This window comes from Lathyrus oleraceus, chromosome 5, assembly GCF_024323335.1.
Source record: "Lathyrus oleraceus cultivar Zhongwan6 chromosome 5, CAAS_Psat_ZW6_1.0, whole genome shotgun sequence".
In the NCBI taxonomy this organism is placed as follows: domain Eukaryota; kingdom Viridiplantae; phylum Streptophyta; class Magnoliopsida; order Fabales; family Fabaceae; genus Lathyrus; species Lathyrus oleraceus.
Window position 1 is genome coordinate 596,176,824 of NC_066583.1, and position 18,463 is coordinate 596,195,286.

The following is an 18,463-nucleotide window of genomic DNA, read 5'->3' on the forward strand; positions in this document are numbered from 1 at the left end:
AAGTGTTCATGAAATGACAAATTATGCAATGTTATGCAATATTTGGAAATTATAGATCAAAACAAGAATAATGCAAAAAGAGCCATGCAATTTGGAGCTTTGGTTTGAAAGTTATGCATGTTTGAAGTTCCATGTTCACTTGGCCATGTTTGATCCATATCTTTTCAACCACACATGAGAAATTCATGATCTTGGAATTTTTGGAAATGGGAGAGAAATATATTTAACTTTCATGTTGGACAAAATTTCATTTGAAGCTTTCTTGATGATGTAATCTTGAGTAGAAAACCTTTCCATTTTTGGCAATTTCAAATTACAGATCACTTTCTATTTTTGGAAAGTTTTGACCTGACTTTATTTTCTTCAATGTTGATGTTTGAAATGTCAAATGAGACTTGTTTGAACATGAATGAAGTATTTCTAATCCCTTCCCACCTCCAAATTCAACAGTTGACTGGGCAGTTGACTTTTCTAGGCCTTCAGTTGACCTGGCTATGCTCAGATGAAATTCAAGCCTCTACCATTTGGGATTTTGCTTCAAAATGATATCATAGCTCATATGAACTCTTGTGAATGATTGTGGTGTCCAAATTCTCAAGAATGGCCACCACTATGGCTCAATGAATGCCTTTGACTGTCTTGACCTGTGGTTGCTTCATCTGCAAGACAAAGGTTAGATGACATATTTTTGTACTTTTGGTTAGTGAACAAATGAAAAGCAATGATATACAAATGCAAAACATGCTTGGTGATCAAGAAACACTCTCAAAAAGGTAACCCTCCCATAGGGAAAGAATCAAGGTGCACAATGATCCTTGAGGCTATGATATGATATGATATGATGCCATGAGGGATCTTAGGGACAAAATTGGGGTCTTACAGATACGATATAAAAATATTTGCCGAAGATATACTTTTCAACAAATTGGCGTCGTTGCCAGGGATTGGTGTCGATATTACAAGCATTGCAATAGTTCTTTGTTTTAAGTTGTGTTACATTTATTACTATCCCTCTTTTGTTTCACTTGGTTTGTTAGTTTTGTAGATTCTAGTGCATGCGAGGAAAAGCAACCGAGGAGCAACTTCAATTCGATCCTGAAATTGAAAGAACACTTCGGAAGCTCAATAGCAAAACACGAAGAAGAAGGAAACTAGCCGAAGAGAGGAACCGGAGAGAAGAAGCATCTACTTCCGCAATTGTTCCAATCGAAGAAGTGGTTGTAGAGGCTTGTGAAGGAAACATGGCGTAGGATAATCGTACCGAAATGTCCGCTAATAGTCCAAGAAGGAATGCTCAATTTTCCCGTGGAGGAAGAAATACGGAGATGAAGACCGGAATCCTCCAACTCCTCTATGCAAATCCATTCACCGGAATGGATCATGAAGATCCGTATACCCATCTCATCAAATTTTATGAGATTGCGGGTTCTACGGGAATAGATGAAACGGGTGAAGAGGCACTATTCAAAAGGATGTTCCCACACTCCTTAGTGGGAAAGGCAAAAGAGTGGTACCTTGATCAAGCACCGAGAGTGACGACGGATTGGAATTTACTAGAAGAAAAGTTCTTAGAAAGATACTTCCCTCAATCCCGATTCATGGAAGCCAAAACGGCTATTGCGGTATTCACTCAAGGAGGCAACGAGTCTCTAAATGAAACTTGGGAAAGATTCAAGTCAATGTTGAGAAAATTCAAGGGACATGGTTTTGATGAGCTCACTCAAATCCATAATTTTCTAAATGGACTCCAATCAACTCACAAGACACTTCTGGATGCCACCGCGGGTGGCTCGCTTATGTCAAAAACTGCGGAAGAAGCTAAAGTCATTATTGAACGAATGGCGCTCAATGATCACCAAAGTCAACATGATCGTAGCCCTTCACAACGTAAGCCGGGAGTTCTTGAGTTAAATACCAATGATACAATCCTTGCTCAAAACAAGCTACTCTCTCAACAAGTGGAGCTCCTCACTCAACAAATGGCCAAGCTTCCACAGCAAATGAAAGAGATTCAAGGGTCTCAAATTAGACATCAAGTAGCATGTTGTGAATTATGTCAAGGGGATCACCCTACTGGTTTTTGTCCTCCACCCCAAGAAGAAGTGAGTTATGTGAATAATCAAAATCAGGGCTATCAAAGACAACACCAATCAAGGCTACCAACCAAGAAACAATCAAGGCTATCAACCATCAAGGTTCAACAATCAAAAATTTCAACAGCAAAGTCCTTACCAACATCCAAATTCTCAAGGACAACAGTCGCAAGGAGGAAATTCCAAGCTAGAGGACACTCTTCAACAATTCATGCAAGCTTCCATGGCAAATCAGAAGAGTAACGAAGCAGCCATTAAAAATCTGGAAAATCAAGTAGGTCAACTTGCGAAGCAACTGTCGGAACAAAACGCAGGATCTTCCTTTTCTGCTAACACTCAACCGAATCCAAAGGAGCATTATAAAGCAATTGTCACGAGGAGCGGGAAAGAGTTGGTGAGTGAAAAAGGTGAAGAGATTATAGAAGAGAACAATATGGATGGGATGCTGGAAGAAGAAGACAGGGTTGGTGAAAGGGAGAAGGCTGCTGGAAATGCTCAGTTCGCGCCGCGAACCACCTTCGCGCCGCGAAAAGAGCAGGTTTTGCCAAAGGAGCAGCAGATTGATTTGGAGGTGAAAAAGGATGTTGAACCAAGGAAGAAAAAGAAATCAGAGAAAGGTGTGAGCGTCATTCCAACTCAACATCTACCCTATCCACATGCTCCATCAAGGAAGGACAATGCTAGGCATTATGCACGGTTCATTGACATCTTCAAGCAACTTCAAATCAACATTCCATTTGCTGATGCATTAGAACAAATGCCACGGTATGCTAAGTTCATGAAGGACATTCTTACAAAGAAAAGGAGACACGTGGAAGACGAAACCATACTGCTTGATGCACGGCGTAGTGCCATTATCCAAAAGACTCTACCAAGGAATGAGTCCGATCCGGGCCGAGTTGTTCTACCGGTAACCATTGGAAGCACATACATTGGAAATGGTTTGATTGACTTGGGTTCTAGTATAAATTTAATCCCACTCTCCATTGTTAAAAGATTGGGGAACGTGGAGATTAAATCGACAAGAATGACTCTACAACTAGCCGACAAGTCTACCACCTCACCATACGGAATCGCTCAAGACATGCTTGTGAAAGTGGACAAATTTTTGTTTCCGGTGGACTTTGTAATAGTAGAGATGGATGAGGACCGTGATGTACCCCTAATTCTTGGAAGACCTTTTATGAAAACAGCTCGGATGATGATTGACATAGATGATGGACTAATGAAGGTGAGAGTGCAAGATGAAGAGGTGACCTTTAATCTTTTTGAAGCTATGAAGCATCCAAACGACAAGCATGATTCTTTCCGAATCGATGCAATTGAGGAGGAGGTAGTGGAGGTCGCGAACCAAATTCATATTTCTAATCCTCTAGAAAGAGCCCTTATCGGAGCATACAACGTGTTGACCGACAATGAGGAGTAAGAAATCGAAGCAATGTTGCACGAGTTAGAATCTTGTGGTGAGTTGACCTATCAAGAAGAAATAACGGAAGACTTGGATGCAAAGAAGAAAACGGATGAGCAAAAGATAGAGTTGAAAATGCTTCCGTCACACTTGAAGTATGTGTTTCTTGGAGACGAGTGTATTAAACCGGTGATTATAAGCAACACATTGTCCACACTAGAGGAAGATAAGTTGATTCAAGTATTGAAAAAGAACAAAGGTGCAATAGGGTGGGTGTTATCCGACTTGAAAGGTATTAGTCCAGCGTATTGCATGCATAAGATCATGATGGAGGAAAATTTCAAACCAGTTGCGCAACCTCAGAGGCGTCTGAATCCATCAATGAAGGAGGTAGTCTGGAAAGAAGTTGTCAAACTCTTGGAAGCCGGAATGATTTATCCTATTTCCGATAGCGCATGGGTGAGTCCGGTACAAGTGGTCCCCAAGAAAGGCGGAATGACGGTGATAAAAAATGATAAAAATGAGTTGATTCCGACAAGGACAGTGACCGGGTGGAGGATGTGTATCGACTATAGAAGGTTGAACCAAGCTACAAGGAAAGATCATTTCCCACTACCTTTCATGGACCAAATGTTGGAGAGGTTAGTCGGCAAAAATTTCTACTGTTTCTTGGATGGATATTCGGGGTACAACCAAATTTCGGTCAATCCTGCGGATCATGAGAAGACAGCTTTTACATGCCCTTTTGGCATCTTTGCTTACCGAAGAATGCCTTTTGGGTTATGTAATGCACCAGCCACATTTCAACGGTGTATGCAAGCTAAATTCTCGGACTTAATAGAAGAATGCATTGAGGTGTTCATGGATGATTTCTCTGTTTATGGATCATCTTTTGAATTTTGCTTAAAACACCTTGATGTAGTTTTGGGGAGATGCGTGGAGACCAACCTAGTGCTCAACTGGGAAAAATGCAATTTTATGGTCACTGAAGGTATCGTACTTGGTCACAAGATTTCTTCTGAAGGGCTAGAGGTGGACAAAGCCAAGGTGGAGGTTATTGAGAAACTACCACCTCCAACTAACATTAAAGGGATAAGAAGCTTCCTAGGACATGCCGGTTTCTACCGAAGATTCATACAAGATTTTTCAAAGATAGCGAAGCCATTGAGTAGTTTGCTCAACAAAGGTACGCCTTTTCTTTTTGATGAATCATGTCTTAAAGCTTTCTTAGATTTGAAAGAAAAGTTGGTCACCGCACCCATAATCGTAGCACCGAACTGGAATCTTGATTTCGAACTCATGTGTGACGCTAGCGATTATGCAGTTGGTGCGGTGTTAGGACAAAGAAGCGATAAAATTTTCCATGCCATACACTATGCTAGTAAGGTGTTGAATGAAGCACAAGTTAATTACGCAACAACTGAAAAAGAATTACTAGCCATAGTATATGCATTGGAAAAATTTAGAGCTTATTTGATTGGTTCAAAAGTTGTAATCTACACTGACCACTCGGCGATAAAATATTTGCTTACCAAGCCGGATTCCAAACAAAGGCTTATTCGTTGGATCCTTTTATTACAAGAGTTTGATTTGGAAATTCGGGATAAAAAAGGTTCTGAAAACTTGGTGGCGGATCATTTGTCTCGGTTGGTCAATGTAGACATTACAAACAAAGAAGAGGAGGTGAGAGAAGAATTTCCAGATGAAAAACTTTATGCAATTCAAGTGAGGCCTTGGTTTGCTGATTTTGCTAACTACAAAGTAACCGGTTTAACACCGGAAGACGTCACTTGCAATCAAAGAAGGAAATTCTTGGCAGATGCAAAATATTATGTTTGGGATGATCCTTATCTGTTTAAAGTAGGAGCTGACAATATTTTGAGAAGGTGTGTAACAATTGAGGAGTCAAGAGACATTCTTTGGAACTGTCACATCTCTCCGTATGGAGGTCACTATAGTGGTTTGAGAACAGCCACTAAAGTACTCCAATCGGGTTTTTATTGGCCATCTTTATTCAAAGATGCGCATGAACATGCGAAGAGTTGTGATGCAGACCAAAGGAGTGGAGGAATAGGAAAACGGGATGAAATGCCTCTAACCAACATGCTAGAAGTGGAAGTTTTTGATTGTTGGGGTATTGATTTCGTTGGCCCATTCCCCTCTTCTTTCTCAAATGAGTACATACTAGTAGCCGTTGACTATGTCTCGAAGTGGGTAGAAGCAATTGCCTCACCTAAGGCCGACGCCAAAACAGTGATCAAATTTTTAAAGAAAAACATATTCTTACGTTTTGGTGTGCCTAGGGTGTTGATAAGTGATGGAGGCTCACACTTTTGCAATACACCTTTAGAAAAAGTTCTGCAACATTATGGTGTAAGGCACAAGGTGACCACTCCCTACCACCCACAAGCGAATGGTCAAACTGAGGTTTCAAACCGGGAAGTCAAACGGATTCTTGAGAAAACAGTCTCGAATTCAAGAAAAGATTGGTCCTTAAAACTGGATTAAGCTTTGTGGGCGTATCGCACTGCCTACAAAGCACCTATTGGGCTAACTCCGTTTCAAATGCTGTATGGGAAGACTTGTCATCTTCAAGTGGAAATGGAGCATAGAGCACTATGGGCTCTTAAGTTCTTGAATTTTGACTCCACTTTAGCTGGAGAAAGAAGAAAAGGTCAACTCCATGAATTGGAGGAATTAAGGAATGATGCATACCATTCGAATAAGCTGTACAAGGAAAAGGTAAAGGCATACCATGATGGAAAGGTCCGTCATAAGAAGTTTCATGTTGGACAGATGGTACTGCTTTTCAACTCGAGGTTGAAGTTATTTCCTGGTAAGTTGAAGTCGAAGTGGTCAGGACCATTTGTTATCAAGGAAGTACGGAATTATGGAGCCATTGTGATAGAGGATCCAAAGTCACAAGAGAGCTAGACTGTTAATGGTCAAAGACTAAAAATCTATCATAGTGGTGACGTAAACCGTGATGTGTGTGTTATTTCCTTATCTGGACCAGGCTAATCGAGGTACCGTCGAGCTCTTAACGACGTTAAACAAAGCGCTTGTTGGGAGGCAACCCAACGTCGTAAGTTTGCATTTTATTTTTCTTTGTTGTGTGATTTTCATCTCTGTTAAAATTTTTGAATTTTGGGGATTCTGTTTTTCACAGTTCGCCCCGCGACCCCAGTTCGCGCCGCGAACAGAATTAAGAATTTTGGGGTTCTGTTTTTCACAGTTTGCCCCGCGACCCCAGTTCGCGGCGCGAACTGAATAAAGAGTCTCAGGTCGCGCCGCGAACAATGTTCGCCCCGCGAACCTTGCGTGACAGAATTACTTAAATTCTATTAGGTCATTTTCTTTTCTCATTCCAACACTTTTTCAAAACTCCAATTTTGCCGCGCTTTCGTCTCCACTCTCAAAAACCCACCAAATACTAAAATCTTCATTTCCCATACTCCTAATCATCAATTGCTAGCAAGAAGTAGTATTTCAAAAGGTATGTACTCCTCAATTCCTCTTTTCCAATCCCTTTTGGGTTTTATATTTAGGGTTGGTTAGAAATCAAATTTTTTTGTATATTACCTTTTGAAATCACTATGCATGTTTGATTTAGATTAGGACTAGGGTAGATGTGAAAACCTTGACTGATTGGGAGTTGATTGCTTCCCATTGTTGGAACCCTAGGAAGCTCTGGGAGATTTCCTGGTTCGCAGAGTTCGCGTCGCGAACTGGCCTTCGCGCCGCGAACTGGGAATTCCAGAGCCATGTTTTTGTGTTGATTATTTGCTAATTCTTTCCATGTTTGTTCCGTGGTTGCTCTGGTGTTGATTGCAGATGTCAAAAAGAACTAAAACCACGGCACCTCCTCAAGCCCGTTCAATCAGAAGGTTCATTAGTGATGAACACGAGGCACGATTCGAAAGCCTAATTAAGAGAACCATCTTGCCTGAGAGGTTTATCCGTCTAGCTCCAACTGGGACGTATCATAGTGTGGTTGTGGCTTTTGAACGACGAAGGTGGATGAAACTATGCGAACCAGAAGCAACAATCAATTATGATATCGTTCGGGAATTTTATACGAACGCTATGCATCGAGAGGAGGGGACGACTTTCATCTACCGATCCAGGGTAAGGGGCAAGATCGTTTCCTTTGGAAGGGATGACATTAATTCATATCTGGGTAATCCCCTAACTCTTGGAGAGGGTGAGTGTTGTGAGTACCATACCATGGAGGCAGCTAACAGGTGGAATCTTGATGCGGTAAATGCTACCCTATGCCTCAGCGGAAAATCCTTCGAACTAAATGATCAAGGACATCCGAAATTGTGGAAAAGAGAAAAATTTAATTTGGGAGCTAGGGCTTTTCTTGTGCTACTGTTAACTAATATTCGGCCAAGAAGCCACACCACCACAATTCCTCTGGACGTAGGGTGTCTATTGTACTGCATTATGGTCGGGAAGTCAGTGGATGTCGCATCCATCATCGCAGGCGAAATGAGAAAGATGGTTTTAAGCGGAACCAATTTCGGTGGCAAAGCAGGTGTACTCGCATATCCAGGACTTATCATGGGACTGTGTCGTCAGGCAAATGTTCCCATCCCAGAGGAAGTACACTTCTCGATCACCAGTGTGATCAATGACGCATATCTGAACAGGTTTCTACAAAACCAGAATGATAAGACTGATGCACCTGGAACTTCTTCATCCAGAGCCCGAGCCAGACCCCGACCTCAACCTCAACCTTACACTACCCCAGGATTTGATCAGATGGCGTTTGCCAACTACTGTTGCGAGAGCTTTGAGGCCTCCAGGAGGTCTCAATCATTTCTCTTCGATGCCATGAAGCAGCAGTTCCAGAACACGTTTCTGGCGCTAGAGGCCCGCACTTTTCCTTCGCAGGCGGACTATGCAGCTTATGCTAATTGGCCTGAGGGCAGGCCAAATTTTATGGGGGGTGCAGGAGGTAGTGCAGACCCAAATGAGGAGATGGAGGATGTTCTTGGAAATGTAGGTGGTGACGAAGAGGAGGAGGATTGAGAATTTGGAGAATTGAGAAGTTGTTGTATTTCTGAGTTTCTTTGTACTATTTCTGTTTTTGTTTTTGGGAATTTGTGATGTACTTTTGGGTGGCTCTAGTTCACCATAACTTTATTTTGGCACTTTATTTTTGTTAGTATTTTGACAATTGCATGAATGCTAGTTGAGATTTAAGTGTGTTTTAATCAAATTTTGGTTTACCAACATTTTTGTTTAATTGTTCTTATTCTTAAGTCAAGCTTTAAGCAACCGAGAAATGATCGCAAAGAAAGAAGCATAGGACACTTCGAGTGGTGATGATAAGAATTAGTGTCGGCATTTCAAGGTACACTTTATCGCTTTCTAGACTTAACATGAGTAGTTTGATGGAGTGTGCAAATTCCATGTCATAAATTCATTGAAGTATATGTCAGTTCTGAATCAAAATAGGACTTAACCAATTGTGAGGAGGCTTTCAATTGTACACTAAAAAGCGGGAAACCGAGCATTATTTTAACTCATCCTTATCATGCTAAATCATGCATCAATCCATTTTTGTGTAAAAAATTTGAAAATGATAGAGGCATTGTTTGTGAGAAAAACCACTTGACCAAAAAGTTTGAATCAACTAACCTTGTGAGGAATAATCCTTAGTTAAACCCCTTTGAGCTTATTTTAGGATTCATTTGATTGATCATTGTAAAATCAATTAAAAATTGTGGAATAAATGAATCCTAATTTCTTTCGTATCAGTTGAAACCTCAAACCAAGTTGTTCGCAAATTTTTTGCCTTTTGCTTATGTCTAAGTAGGGAGCATTATTGAATAAATTTGGTTTTGGATTCTAAAGTTGGGGAGAGTAAAGTGAAAAGTTGATTAGAAATTTGGAAAAGTGAGTTTTTATGAAAGGGTAAAAAAAAATGAAAAGAAACAAGAAAAAAAATCACCCTTGAAACCATAGAGCATAGAAAAAAGATTAGAAAAAGAAAAGCAAAGAAAATGCTCATGGTTGTGTGGATTTGAAAAGAAAAAGAAAAAGAAAAAGATAGGGATCAAAGAAAGGGAAATTGTGTAGAGTTGAATATTTGGGAATTCTCCCTTAGGATAATCAATTTGGTTGAATTCTCTTAAATCATATCCTTTCTTGTAACCTAAGCCACATTACAACCTTTGAAAGACCTCTTGATTCTCATTTTTCACATGATTTGGTACTTGTTGTGATAACCGCATGATTTGAGTTGTTGTTGACTTAATTGCTTGGATGAGTGAAAGTAACCCTTCATATTATTCATCATTATTATGATGTGTGTGTAAGTTTGATTCAATTTTGACATATATGGCTTTGAATCCATTGGAATGATTTTTGCACTCAACCATTTTCCTTATTAATGTTTTGTTTAGAATTGAGATAGGTGGATTGAGAAAATTTCCAAACACTTTTGAACCATTTGAATGTCCTTGGTAAATTCTTGTTTCAATCTTTTATGTCATTGCTTTGGTTGTAAGGGTGGAAACTTTTGTTTAGGGACAAACAAAATGCTAAGTTGGGGAGAGTTATTAGGGACCAATTAATACTACTTTTTATATCATTTTATTGGTCCCTTTTACCAAGTTTTGATGTAATTATACACTTTCGTTCTCACTATTCTGTATAAATGCAATTAGGTTTAATTTATTTTGTTTTGAATAGTTATTTCACATTTTTGTTAATTGTGTAGAATTTTTGGATGAGAAGGCTTTAGAATGCAACACCATATTTTGGATGAAGCTTGCCAAACAAGGAAGCTGGATGAGCAACAGTTCGCGCCGCGAAGGCTGCGAATCCAGCAAGCTGACTGAGGGTCAAAAGTGCTGTCTTGTAGAAAAAGGTGGTTGCCATTTTGGTGTCTGCCTTGGAATAGCTTTTCTGTTTTGGATGAGAATGACCAATTAGGGAAATTTCAACCCTTTTTGTAAAGAAAAATACATTATTCTAGGGCATTCATTCATACATTATTATTCACACATTGATATTGAGAGATTTTGTAAGAGAGAAAACAGAGTTTTTCTTCTTGAACTTTCTGCTTTATAACAATGATGATGAGGAGCTAAACTCCCTTTTGTCAAGATTGGAGGTAATAGCTATTCTCATATGTTTATGTATTCCATTTGATTTATATATATGATAAAGATTGTTGATGTATTGAATACTATTTTTGCCCTAAGTTGAAAACCAGATTTGAGTAGTTGTCGAGAGAGATTATTTGAGTCTTGAGATAAAACAGATTTTCAAGTAGTGAATAAGTTGTAGAGATAGATTTATTCATTACTCTTCTTTGGTATTAAGCATTAAAGATTGCTATATTGATAGTTAGGTGGAGAGATCGTCTAAGGATCAATATAGTGATTATCACAATATCATTTAGACATAAATGACTTTGAGAGGATACTTGAACATCATCAATAATCTTGAATCTATTTATTTACCATAAGGAATCATGAGCATTTGAAATAGTGAACTCCAATCTTGCCAAGCTTTTATATTAGATTAAAACCATTTTACTGTTTTTAGTGATATTTACTCACAAGATAACTTTCCAACCAAATCAACCTTGTTACTTTCTAAACTTACAACATTTGGATTATAGAACGGCGGTAATATCAACCATTCTCTGTGGATACGATATAAAAATATTTGCCGAAGATATACTTTTCAACACTGACCAAGGACACAACCCATTGAGTCTTCAAGAACAGTTAGATACATGATCAAAGGTCTTCCTTCCACGGGCGGAGACAGGATCGGAGGCTCAGACAGATACTCTTTAATACTGTCAAAAGCTTTCTAGCAATCCTCGGTCCAATCATGGGACTGATCTTTCCGGAGGAGCTTGAATATCGGCGCACATGTGGCAGTCATGTGGGATATGAATCTGGAAATATAATTCAAGCGGCCAAGAAAACCTCGGACTTGCTTCTCAGTTTTGGGCGCAGGCATCTCTTGTATTGCTTTGACCTTTGCAGGATCAACCTCAATACCCTTTTCACAGACAATAAAGCCCAATAACTTACCGGAACGGACTCCAAATGTACACTTGTTGGGATTCAGACGGAGCTTATACTTCCTCAAACGCTGAAAAAGCTTCAACAAGTGCTCTACATGTTCAACTTCCGTTCTTGACTTAGCAATCATATCATCAACATATACCTCGATCTCCTTGTGCATCATATCATGGAACAAAGTGGTCATAGCTCGTTCATACGTGGCTCCGGCGTTCTTCAAACCGAAGGGCATCACTCGATAACAGAATGTTCCCCAAGGTGTGATGAATGTTGTCTTCTCCATATCCTCGGGTGCCATCTTAATCTGATTATATCCGGAAAATCCGTCCATAAATGAGAAGACATTGAATTTAGCTGTATTATCTACCAACATGTCAATATGTGGTAGAGGGAAATCATCTTTCGGACTAGCTTTATTCAAGTCTCTATAGTCCACGCACATCCGGACTTTTCCATCTTTCTTAGGCACGAGCACAATATTGGCCACCCATTGAGGATATGTAGAAGTCACCAGAAACCCTGCATCAATTTGCTTCTGAACTTCCTATTTGATCTTTACTGCCATATCAGGATGAGTTCTTCTGAGCTTCTGCTTCACAGGCACGCACTCAGGCTTCAAAGGTAAGTAATGTTGCACAATATCAGTATCTAGACCTGGCATGTCCTCATATGACCATGCAAAGACGTCAACATATTCTTGTAGCAACTCAATCAACCTCTTCTTAACAGATTCTTCAAGGAGTGCCCCAATCTTCACTTCTCGCGCACAATCCTCAGAGCCCAAGTTGACTGTTTCCAGATTCTCGAGATGCGGCTGAATGATCTTCTCTTCATGCTCAAGTAGACGGGTAATCTCGTCAGGAATCTCTTCAACATCATCTTCTTCCGCCTCAAATACAGGGAACTCAAAATTGGGAGATGGTGTTGGGTCATTATGTTCAATGGGTCTAGAAATCAGCCTGCATAATGATTTTAGATATGAAAAGCTTTAGAATTCAAACAAAGCAATCATTATGCAGATCAAAAGGTTGATTTTATTATATTTTTAAGGTTTTATTTGATCACCAATTTCATGCAAAAAGCAAAAAGGGAAAATAATTGGAAAAACAAACATTTAACATGAATTTATTGAATGAAAATGTCATTGTATTTACGCGCCAACAATGTCATCACTCCTCCTTTTGGCATGGGAGGAGGGTTTTTAAACACAATGAACATTACTTTGACTTATGGATAACTGTTGGAGTATCCACAACGACCCAATTATTGCAGATTCCCCCAGGGATGATGAAATTGCCAGAATCCTCTGCATCTTCTTCCAAGACAGCAGCAGCCTCCTCGTCCTGACCGGTATGGATGAAACCTCCACTCTTGAACAACCCTTTCTCATTGAATACCCCAGAAGAAAAGCCTATGCCAACCCGGGACTTGTTGTCTTCTAACTCAATCATTTTTCCTAAACCAGCAGTTGCACCACGCTCAATGGCCAACTTTGCATCTTTATAGGAAGCAAATGAAGGAGTTCTCTTCTCAATAGGTTCAACAATAGATAAAGCTTGGAAAGGAGTTCAAACTTCATCCTCAACATATATGTATGAGAAAGAAGACAAATGGCTAACTAGGAGAGCCTTTTCTCCCCCTACCACCACCAGTTTCTTGTTCTTCACAAATTTCAGTTTTTGGTGTAGGGTGGATGTCACGGCGCCTGCCTCGTGAATCCATGGTCTGCCTAAGAGACAACTATAGGATGGGTGAATATCCATACCCTGGAAGGTAATCTGGAAATCACTTGGTCCGATCTTGACTGGGAGATCAACTTCCCCAATCACAGTTTTGCGAGACCCATCGAAAGCTTTCACAACTATTCCACTCTGCCTCATGGGAGGCCCTTGATATGACAGTTTCGAAAGAGTGGTTTTTGGAAATACGTTCAATGATGACCCAGTGTCCACCAGCATATTGGACATGGCGTCGTCTTTGCAACCCATAGATATATATAATGCCAAGTTGTGGTCTCTTCCCTCCTCTGGGAGATCAGAGTCACAGAAACTCAAGTTGTTACAAGCAGTAATGTTTGCAACAATGCTATCAAATTGTTCTATCGTGACATCGTGATCTACATATGCCACATTCAAAACCTTCTGCAGAGCCTCTCGGTGTGGTTCTGAATTTAAAAGCAATGATAACACTGATATTTTGGATGGCATTTGTAGAAGTTGGTCTACAACATTGTACTCGCTCCTATTGATGAGCCTCAGCATCTCATCACAGTCTTCTTTCTCATTGCCACTGGGGCCAACAGAAGTAGGAGTTTTCAGTATAGAGGAGGGCTTAACAACAGGTGCCGGATTCGGAGCGCTCGCAGCATTCCTAATTGGGTTTTCGACAGAATCAGCATTAGCCTGGGGCTTGGGAGGTGCTGAAAACACACGACCACTGCGGGTCAAACCACTAACATCCGCAATGTTAACAACAGAGGAAGATGGTAAGGATACTACTTTCCCATTTTCTACAGCGACAACGTTGTAGCGAAAGGGAATTGCTTTCTCAGAAGAGTATGGTACTGGTCCGGCCGACTTGATGGTTAATGCAGGAGAAACCTTCTGCTTGCTACTATCATACTTGATGATAACAGGCTCGGGGATCCGGACCACTGGAGAAATTACGTTGACCTTGTCAGCATCTTCGTCAACATTTCTGTTTTGAAGGATCTCAATAACTCCTTCATCCAGCATTTCCTGAACATCTTTACGCACCTGGCGACAACCTCTTTGGTTAACAGAACAGACTCGGCATCTATCATGGTCATGCTCATAATGACTATACTCACATAGAAAACGATGCATCTCGACCAGAGATTATCGAATATGACTGACATATTTGACTTTGTACTTGCCAGGGCAGCCCTGGACCATGTTGACAGATTTCCCATGCTCGGGCAATGGGTTCTTTTTCACATTAGGACCTACGTTCTCAAAACACAGAATGCCACACCTCACAAGGTCTTGAGCCTTGGTCTTCAAAGGGTAACAATTTTCCACGTCGTGGCCGGGAGCACCGGAATGGTAAACACAGTGTAATTCGGGCTTATACCACCACTGGGGGTTAGCAGGTATAGCCGGTGGGTCTCGTGGAGTAATCAACTTCCTCTCTATCAAAGAGGGATATAACTCTGCATACGTCATTGGAATAGGATCGAAGGTGACCCTTTTCCTTTCGTAACTCGTGCTGGTTTGATTACTGTTTCGAGGTTGGTAGGCCTGCTGTTGCGGACGGTGCTGTTGATGCTGATATTGCGGATGTGGTTGCTGATTGTTGTTATGTTGCTGATACTGCTGATTATCTCTGAAAACAGGTGCTATATGAGCCACCTGGTGCTGGTTACCGGCAGGACGCACGGTCTTCCTCCTCACAGAGGGTCTTCTTGGTTTTACATGGGAGGTCACAACATGTGCCTCTCCATCTTTCTTCTTCGCAAATGCCCCATATCGTTTGGTAGAAGAGCCTTCTTCTCTGGTCAGACATCCTTCTCTAACCCCTTCTTCTAGACGCATCCCCATATTCACCATCTCGGTGAAGTCAAAAGGAGCGCTAGCAATCATCCGCTCATAATAAAAAGAACTTAAGGTCTTCAGAAAGATCTTAGTCATCTCTTTCTCTTCTAGCGGGGGCACAATCTGTGCTGCTACCTCTCGCCACCTCTGGGCGTACTCTTTGAATGTTTCCTTGTCCTTCTGGGACATGGCTCTTAATTGATCCCTATCGGGAGCCATATCCATATTATACTTGTATTGCTTGACGAAGGCCTCGCCAAGATCGTTGAAGGATTGGATGTTCGCACTGTCTAAGCCCATATACAAACGCAGAGCGGCACCGGACAGACTGTCCTGAAAGTAGTGGATGAGCAATTGGTCGTTGTCGGTATGAGTCGACATCTTCTTGGCATACATGACCAGGTGGCTGAGAGGACAAGTATTTCCCTTGTTATTTTCAAAGTCAGGGACCTTGAATTTTACAGGGATCTTTACATTAGGAACCAAGCAGAGTTCGGCAGCAGACTTGCCGAAAAGATCCTTTCCTCTGAGAGTTTTCAATTCCTTGCGAAGCTCAAGAAATTGATTGTTCATAGCGTCCATCTTCTCATAGACATCTGGGCCCTCAGATGGCTCAGAATGATAGATGGTGTCGTCTACCCTGGGCAAAGTATGCACGACAGGAGGAGGAACAGCAAGGACCGGGCTAGATGCTGGCATAGAAGCAAAGGTGGGGAGCAGGACCCTCGGGCACGAAATTGGGAGGCATCCCCCACGGGAATCCGGCTGGCATGGCCGTTGGAACAAAGTGTGCACTGGCTGCAGGCATAGTAGAGGAGACAATCTCAGAGATGAATGTCCTTTGGGGAGGAGTTGAAGGTGTTGGAGAAGACTGGCTCTGGGCAGCCATGAATGATTCCATCAAGGCACTTAATCTGGCCACTTCCTCTTTCAGCTCGCGGTTCTCTTGTTCCAGATGATCCATCAGTCTTGAAATGTTGGCTTTGGTGTAGTACCGGTGAGTCAGCTTGTCTTCAAAATAAATGAAGAACACAGAGTTAGACCACAGGACAAGAGGCTGGAAACAAAACCTGCTTATGCACATGATGCATGCAATGCTTGTGCACATGATTTGTTTTTTATTTCAAAGGAACTCTAGAGTCTTATTTGTAAATATTAAATATTTATCACATATGGAAATATCTCATCAAATAATATCGGGGAAAAGAAGTACAACATTGTCAACCGTATACAGGAGAAAAGGAAAATAATCATCCTATGGATCCCTAGAAACAATCATCTAAAGCTTGGGATAGAGGAAGATAGGATGCATGAAGCCTCTTCACCTCTCTCTCGTAGGCTGCCTCCATATCTGCCTTCTCCTTGGCGAGTCGGTCGTACTTCCTCTTCCAAAACTTGGAAGACTGAGGAAGTAGAGAAGTCCATGCATCATCAGGATCATCAATAACCTGATGTTCGAGGAACTCTATCAAAGCGTCCTTCTCCTTGATCTGCTGAAGCAACTCCTCCCTTTCACGGATCCAAGCACGTGATCGGTATTCGTCTCTCAACTCCTCTACTCCTTGGTTAGGGAGGGTTGAAGGCCCAGCCATAACCAAAGGTGTAGGTCTTGGATACTCGTAAGGCATGAGATACTCAGACGCTCTCTTCCTAACCCAAGCGGTGTACGGCTCCATAGCAACACAATTCTTAGGACCCAACTCTTTCCTTCCTTTCCTATGAATCTTGCGCCAAGCGCAGACCATTCTTCCCTTCAAGCCTTGGGGATCTTTACCCTCTTGGAAGAACACACCTTCTAACAGAATGTTATTAGGTTTATCCTTTAGGGGGAACCCAAGTTGACGACGCGCCAAAATGGGGTTGTAGTTAATCCCACCACATGTACCAAGAAGAGGTACATTGGAGAATTCGCCACAAGAGTCGATAATCTGCACACCATCATACACACGGTTGTACCAAGAGATATCATCATTAGTGAGAGACATAAGTCTCGTGGACCACCGTAGACATCCCTTGTTCTCCTTGAAGGCGACCGTCTGCGGTAAGTGAGAAATAAACCACTTATACAACAGAGGCAAACAACACACAATGGCACCACCACCCTTTGCATTCCTCATATGCAAAGAGAAATAAGTATCACCCAACAGAGTCGGAACGGGATTAAGAGTAGAGAAAATCCTAATAGCGTTCACATCCACAAACTTGTCGATGTTGGGGAATAACACTAACCCATAGATGAGAAGTACAAATATGGCCTCAAAGGCGTCTTCACTCATGGCCTTCCCATACACAGTAGCTTGAGCAATGAGGAACTCAGAAGGGAGACCATGAATTCCACCTTTGGTAGTCATATGAGCACCAACCAGAGATTCATCTATATGTAACATGTCTGCTATCTTTTGAGAAGTAGGAATACTCTCTAAGCCACTGAATGGCAACTGGTCTAGAATAGGTATACCCACAAGGTAGGCATACTCCTCAAGCGTAGGCAAAAGCTGAAAGTCCGGAAACGTGAAGCAATGGTACAAGGGATCATAAAACTGCACCAATACACTCATCAATCCTTCGTCCACTTGAGTAGTCAAAAGAGGAAGAAGCTTCCCAAAACGAGCTTTGAAACCCAAAGGATCTAATACATAGTGTAAGACCTCAATTTTGACCCTAAGATCCCTCATGGCATCATAACATTGCATTTGCATTGCCTCAAGGATCTTTAGCATCTTGGTTCCCTTTGCCTTTGGGTGGGACTCCTTGTGATTGGTTTGAGATCACCAAGCATGCTTGAATTATACATCATTGTTTCTCTTACTTTTGTTTACTAACCAAAAGCACAAAAATGTGTCACTAACATCTTTTGTTTGAAGCTTGAGTATCATCCAAGACACTTTGTGGGTTCTATTTAGATGATCAGTCAACACAAGGGAATGGCTTGAGATACTTCCAACAGGTTCAAATGGGGTCTATTCGTCAGTCAAAACGTTAATCTTGAAGGAGCAAAAGTTTGTTCATGAGCTGTCATGCTCGCTAGGCGAGCAGAATGGGTCGCCTAGCGAGTCCCAAGAAGAGCCACCAAAATCACCTACGCTCAGAGGAATTTCTTGAACTGTCATGTTCGCTAGGCGAAGCCCACGTGTTTAAAAAAAAAAGAGAAAAAAAAACGAAAAGAAAAAATAAATAAATAAATAAATAAAATATAACAGAATTTTTTTGGACTTGGGCCTCTCTCATTTGAGCCCACAGGTCCACAAAAATCAGGTTATAAATTCAGAGTTTCAGTGAAACAAAAGGATTCTATTCCTATTACCCTGGCAGGAAAAAGATAGTGAGAGAAGAGCTAACAGAGTTCAGAGC